This window comes from Oreochromis aureus, linkage group 1 (assembly GCF_013358895.1).
Source record: "Oreochromis aureus strain Israel breed Guangdong linkage group 1, ZZ_aureus, whole genome shotgun sequence".
Lineage (NCBI taxonomy): Eukaryota > Metazoa > Chordata > Actinopteri > Cichliformes > Cichlidae > Oreochromis > Oreochromis aureus.
In genome coordinates, this window is record NC_052942.1 from 5,560,045 (window position 1) to 5,567,628 (window position 7,584).

Genomic DNA, 7,584 nt, shown 5'->3' on the forward strand with positions numbered 1-7,584 from the left:
CAAATCATAACATTTGTTTTATGTTATAGTATTACTACTAAGTGGAGGAATTTCTGTCATGTTTCAGTATATGTGCTGATTACAGTATTTCTGCTAAATCATAGTATTTCTACTATATTATATTTTTTTCTTTCTAAATATAGCATTTCTGCTATATAATTTTATTTCTGCTATGTTATAATATTTGTTCTAAACCAGAGTATTTCTGCTGAAACATAGTATTTCTGCCAAATGATAGTATTTCTGTCAAATTACAGTATTTGTGCTAAAACATAGTATGTTTTTTTAAATTTCAATATTAATAGTATTTTACAGTGTCTCTGGTAAATCGCAGCATTTCTGCTATGTTGTACTGTTTTTCTAAATCATAGTATTTCTGTAATGTTTAAGAATGTTTGGCTAAATATATTCTTTCTGTTATCTTATACAATTTCTCCTAAATTCTTGTATTTTTGAGAAGTTATCGTGTTTCTGGTAAGTTACAATATTTCTGCTAAGTTCTGCTATGTTATTGTATTTTTGCCAAGTATTATGTTTCCTCTAAGATATTACAGTTCTGCTAAGTTACTACATTTTAGCAAAGTTCCTTTGCTTCTGCAAAGCTTTTACAAATTCTGCAACTTTTCAGCTTTTTCTGCTAGTTTCAGCAGACAGCTTCAGCATTACAGCATCCACACTGCATTTTCGCAGGAAATGCAAATTTTCTAGTTATTCTTCAAGTTGCTTCCGTGCGACGTTTTACTGCGTGGATCTACTTCCACAATTTTCAGCCGATTTTCACCGCTCAAATTTTAAACTATTCTGCTGTTTCTGCTAATGTGCTATATCTTTTGGTATTTTTTGCTGTTATACTTTTTAAAATATTAAGCTTTTTATGCAATTTTTTGTCCCATTGAAATGAATGGAAAACTTCCAAAATTCTGCTAAAACTTGCTAATTTTTGAAACTTAACTACTTTTTCCTACTTTCACGTAGAACAACCATTCAAACTTTAAAATGTTCTCAAATTATTGGGCTATTCAGGTATAAATCAGCTTTTTCATATCTGTTACAGTTTTCATCTTATCCTCTTTAAGTTTTGAGTTTCATTTTGTGATTTTTCACAAAATACATGCGTTGTTATGGTTGCTATGCAGTTGGTTCTAAGTGTGCCACTGTAGGTTTTGCAGTCTTCTCTTCATGTCCGAACAACTTCTTGCTACTTGCTCAATTTGCACTCAACTTCCACAAATTATACATCAAAACGTAGGTATTTTTGCTGGCTTTCCGAAAATGTCACCATCATGGTTGTGAGATTTATAGAATTTTGGCAAATCTCCTCAGACCAACACAAAAGTCGCAAAACTCTCCATAGAAAGTCAATGGAGAGCTTGTTCAAAATCACAGCTTGATTTCTGTAATGAGAGGCATATTCGAATCGTCATATCTCCTTAACGAAGCAAAGTTACGACATGAGGCTTGTCCCCGTATATCTTCAGACACTCCCGACGCTCACAATTCAAGAATTTTTTTCTCACCTATTACCGTTCTGAAATGAGTTAGACTTGTTTGAGGGTAGGAAATTCGTCCTTCGCTCAGATTTCTTCAGATTTCAAACTCTGAAATGAACCACTTTTTCTCTCGTCATAACTTTTTGTTGGATTTCCACAGAGACCTGAAAATTTCCATGACTGTTCACCAAAGCCTGCTGTCTCTTACAGTGAAAGAATGATATTGATACTCCAAATAGATTTAGAGTTAGAATGCGTTGTTTGAGGGCAAGTCAAGGCAGATTTCGCTTGCCTCTACTCAGTTATGGTGCATTAGAAGTCAAATATCTTCAATAATTCATATTTTAATGATAAATTGTCAACACTTTAAGATTCCCCCATCTCTTCTGAACAAAACGGTGTAAGAATGACTGTTCTAGCCCCTACGGTTAGGAAATTATGGCCATTTGTTTGAGAGGAATCCTCACTATGAGAAATTCACTGCAGAAATCCTGTCTCTGTGTGCTGTGTGTGTAAAAACGGCTGCACCTGTTTTGGCGGGAAAAAGTACACAGCCTCTCTCATTGGTGGATTCAAATTTAGCAGCTCCCAGGCTGCTTGACTGACCTAGAAACTTGATTTTCTCTCCTGTGTGTGTGTGTGTGTGTGTGTGTGTGTGTGTGTGTGTGTGTAGTGAGAGAGAGAGAGGCGAGAGAGAGTTTTTATGGGAGCATCTTATTGTATGATTTAAATTCAATATATTTAGACTGGTTGACTGAATTTGATCCTGTGTGTGTCTCTCTGTGCTTGTGGGACTTTTTTGCAGCTGTCCATTTTGCTTTTCCAATTTTTCTATTTAAGTTATTACTATTGTGTTAAGTCATAGCATTTGTGCTGCTTTTCAGTATTTGTGCTAAATACAGCATTTCTGCTAAATCATACTACTATTTCTGCTATTTTATAGGATTTGTACTTAATATAATATTTCTGCTTAATTATAGTATTTCTGCCATTTTATAGTATTTGTGCTAAAACATAGTATTTCTACTAAATGCAGTATTTCTGGGTAATCATTGTATTTCTATATATTTCTGCCAGGTCCCCAGGGAGTCAGTCCTCTGTAATATTCAAATTTACATATCAGGACCTGGACGGCTTCCCAGCCAGCCAATCATATCTGAGTCCTGGCACACTCAAATTTGCATATTGGGATCTTCATGGCTTCTCAGCCAGCCAATCATATCTGAGTCCTGGCACATTTAAATTTGCATATTGAGCATTCATGGCTTCCCAGCCAGCCAATCATATCTGAGTCCTGGCACATTCAAATTTGCATATTGGGACCTTCATGGCTTCCCAGCCAGCCAATCATATCTGAGTCCTGGCACATTTAAATTTGCATATTGGGACCTTCGTGGCTTCTAAGCCCACCAATCATCTATGTCATATATCTCTAATATTTCATATTTTTATTTTAAATGGTCAGCATTTCAAGATTCCCCTATGTCTTCTGAATAAAATGGTCTAAGAATGACTGTTTTAGCCCCTCACGGTTAGAAATTTATGGCTGTTTGTTTGAGGGGAATTCTCACTATGAGAAATAGACTGCAAAAATCCTGTCTCTCTCTGTGTTGCATGTGTAAAAGCCTGCACTTGGTGCACCAGTTTTGGCGGGAAAAAGCACACAGCCTCTCTGATTGGTGGATTCAAATTGAGAAGGTCCCAGGCTTGTTTGACTGACCTAGAAACATGCTGTTAACAGCCCCTGTTCACTTTCTGCTGCTGCTGCTGCTGTGTGTGTGTGTGTGTGTGTGTGTGTGTGTGTGTGTGTGTGTGTGTGTGTGTGTGTGTGTGAGAGAGAGAGAGAGAGAGAGGAGAGAGAGAGAGAAAGACCCTTTTGGGAGCATCTCATTGTTGGATAAAAATTCAATATATTCAGACTGGTTGACTGAATTAGACCCTGCCTGTGTGTCTCTCTCTGTACATGTGTGTATCTATATTTGATTTCTTTGTGATCTGTGACTGTTCTTATTTGTTGATTTTCTTCTCAATTTAACAATTACATTTTATTTTTTCACAGTTGAATAACAAATAGTTTTTCAGCTGAACCAACCATGTTCCTTTTTATTCAGCTTGTCATTTTACCTTTCCAATATTTTCACTTAAGTTATTACTATTCTGCTCAATCATAGTATCTCTTCTAAATCATTGTTATTAAGCTATATTATAAGATTTCTGCTAAATCATAGTATTTCTACTAAATATATATTTCTTTCAAAATATAGCATTTCTGCTATAGAATAGTATTTCTGCTATGTTATAATATTTGTGCTAAACTGGAGTATTTTTTGGTTAAAATATAGTATTCATATAAAATTAAAATATTCATTTTATATTACAGTGTCTCTGGTAAATCACAATATTTCTGCTATGTTGTACTGTTTTTCTAAATCATAGTATTTCTGTAATGTTTAAGAATATTTGGCTAAGATATTCTTTCTGTTATCTTATACAATTTCTCCTAAATTCTTGTATTTTGACAAAGTTTTTTACAATTTCTGCAACTTTTCAGCTTTGGTAAGTTAGTTTCATATTTCTGCTAAGTTCTGCTATGCTCCACACTGTATTTCTGCCAAGTATTATGTTTCCTGCTGGAGATATTGCAGTTCTGCTAAGTCACTACATTTAACAAAGTTCCTTTGCTTCTGCAAAGTTTTTACAATTTGCTGGAACTTTTCAGCTTTTTGAGCTAGTTTCTGTTTCAGCTTCAGCTTTAAAGTCCACACTGGATGCTGGAGGCATCCACACTATTGATTTTTTCTAGTTATTATTATTATTATTATTATTATTATTATTATTCCGGTGTTTCCGTCGTTTTTCGCCGTGGATCTACTTCCACAATTTTCAGCCGATTTTCACCGTTCAAATTTTAAACTATTCTGCTATTTTTGCTCTTTCCGGCAATATCTTTTGGTATTTTATACTATTATACTTTTTAAAATATTATGTTTTTTTCCTTTAATTTGTCCCATTGAAATGAATGGGAAACTTCCGCAATTCTGCTAAAACTTGCTTGTTTTTGAAACTTAACTACTTTTTCCTACTTTCACGTAGAACAACCATTCAAACTTTAAAATGTTCTCAAATTATTGGGCTATTCAGGAATAAATCAGCTTTTTCAAATCTTTTACCGTTTTACTTTTATGCCTCTTAAAGTTTTGAGTTGCAAAATTGTGATTTTTCAGAAAATACATGCGTTGTTATGGTTGCTATGCACTTGGCTTCCAGTGTGCCACTGAAGGTTTTGCAGTCTTCTCTTCATGTCCGAACAACTTCTTGCTACTTGCTCAATTTTCACTCAACTTCCACAAATTATACATCAAAACGTAGGTATTTTTGCTGGCTTTCAGAAAATGTCACCATCATTGTTGTGAGATTTATAGAATTTTGGCAAATCTCCTCAGACCAACACAAAGTCTCAAAAATCCCCATAGAAAGTCAATGGAGAGCTTGTTCAAAATCACAGCTTGATTTCTGTAATGAGAGGCATATTCGAATCGTCATATCTCCTTAACGAAGCGAAGTTAAAACATGAGGCTTGTCCCAGTATATCTTCAGACACTCCTGACGCTCACAATTCAAGAATTTCTTTCTCACCTATTACCGTTCTGAAATGAGTTAGACTTGTTTTAGGGTAGGAAATTAGTCCTTCGCTCAGATTTCTTCAGATTTCAAACTCTGAAATGATCCACTTTTTCTCTCGTCATATCTTTTTAATGGATATCAACAGAGACCTGAAAATTTCAAGATTGTTCACCAAAGCCTGCTGTCTCTTCTACGGTGAAAAAACGATATTGATACTCCAAATAGATTTAGAGTTAGAAAGCGTTGTTTGAGGGCAAGTCAAGGCAGTTTTTGCTTTGCTCTACTCAGTTATGGTGCATTAGAAGTCAAATATCTTTAATAATTCATATTTTAATGTTAAATTGTCAACACTTTAAAATTCCCTGATCTCTTCTGAACAAAACGGTGTAAGAATGACCGTTCTAGCCCCTACGGTTAGGAAATTATGGCCATTTGTTTGAGAGGAATCCTCACTATGAGAAATTCACTGCAGAAATCCTGTCTCTGTGCTCTGTGTGTAAAAACGGCTGCACCTGTTTTGGCGGGAAAAAGTATACAGCCTCTCTGATTGGTGGATTCAAATTCAGCAGCTCCCAGGCTGCTTGACTGAGCTAGAAACTTACTTCTCTCTCCTGTGTGTGTGTGTGTGTGTGTGTGTGTGTGTGTGACACAGAGAGAGAGAGAGAGAGAGAGAGAGAGAAAGGCTTGTTATGGGATGATCTCATTGTAGATTTAAATTCAATATATTTAGACTGGTTGACTGAATTGGATCTTGTGTGTGTGTGTGTGTGTGTGTGTGTGTGTGTGTGTGTGTGTGTGTGAGAGAGAGAGAGAGAGAGAGAGAGAGAGAAGCCTTTTTTATGGGATGATCTCATTGTAAGATTTAAATTCAATAGATTTAGACTGGTTGACTGAATTGGATCTTGTGTGTGTGTGTGTGTGTGTGTGTGTGTGTGTGTGTGTGAGAGAGAGAGAGAGAGAGAGGACAGAGAAAGCCTTTTATGGGATGATCTCATTGTAAGATTTAAATTCAATATATTTAGACTGGTTGACTGAATTGGATCTTGTGTGTGTGTGTGTGTGTGTGTGTGTGTGTGTGTGTGTGTGTGTGAGAGAGAGAGAGAGAGAGAGAGAGAGAGAGAGAGAGAAAGCTTTTATGGGATGATCTCATTGTAAGATTCAAAATCAATAGATTTAGACTGGTTGACTGAATTGGATCTTGTGTGTGTGTGTGTGTGTGTGTGTGTGTGTGACAGAGAGAGAGAGAGAGAGAGAGAGAGAGAGAAAAAGCCTTTTATGGGATGATCTCATTGTAAGATTTAAATTCAATATAGTTAGACTGGTTGACTGAATTTGATCCTGTGTGTGTCTGTCTGTGCATGTGTGTTACCATATGTGTACATATTTGTGGTTGTGTGACTGTTATACTTTTTTTTGCTGGTTTTTTTTTTCATTTAACAATTACATTTGAGGGACCCTTAGCATGTTCAGGATTTTTTCAGCTGTCCATTTTGCTTTTCCAATTTTTCTATTTAGGTTATTACTATTGTGCTAAGTCATAGCATTTCTGCTGCTTTCCAGTATTTGTGCTAAATACAGCATTTCTGCTAAATCATACTATTTCTTCTATTTCATCAGATTTGTGCTAAATATAGTGTTTCTGCTACAAAATAGTATTTCTGCCAAATATAGTATTTTTGATTAATTATAGTTTTTCTACCAAATCATAGTACAGTTTTACTGCTTTTTATATGGCTTCTAAGACAACCAATCATATCCGAGGGCTTGCACATTCAAATTTGCATATTGTTGCCTTCATGGCTTCCCAGCCAGCCAATCATATCTTAGGCCTTGCACATTCAAATTTGCATATTGGGGCAATCATGGCTTCTAAGACAACCAATCATCTATGTCATATATCTATGATATTTCATATTTTTATTTTAAATGGTCAACATTTCAAGATTCTCCCATGTCTTCTGAACACAACGGTCTAAGAATGACCGTTTTAGCCCCTACATTAGGAATTTATGGCTGTTTGTTTGAGGGGAGTCCTCACTATGAGAAATAGACTGCAAAAATCCTGTCTCTCTCTGTGCTGTAAAAGCCTGCACTTGGTGCACCAGTTTTGGCAGGAAAAAGCACACAGCCCCTCTGATTGGTGGATTCAAATTGAGAATCTCACAGCTGTTTGACTGACCTAGAAACATGCTGTTAACAGCCCCTGTTCACTTGCTGATGCTATGTGTGTGTGTGTGTGTGTGTGTGTGTGTGTGTGTGTGTGTGTGAGAGAGAGAGAGAGAGAGAGAGAGAGAGAAAAAGACACACACAAAGCCCTTTTTAGGGCAGCATCTCATTGTTGGATAAAAATATAATATATTCAGACTGGTTGACTGGCATAGACCCTGTGTGTGTGTGTGTGTCTCTCTCTGTACATTTGTGTATCCATATTTGATTTTGTGTGTATTTGTTGATTTGTGTATCCATATTT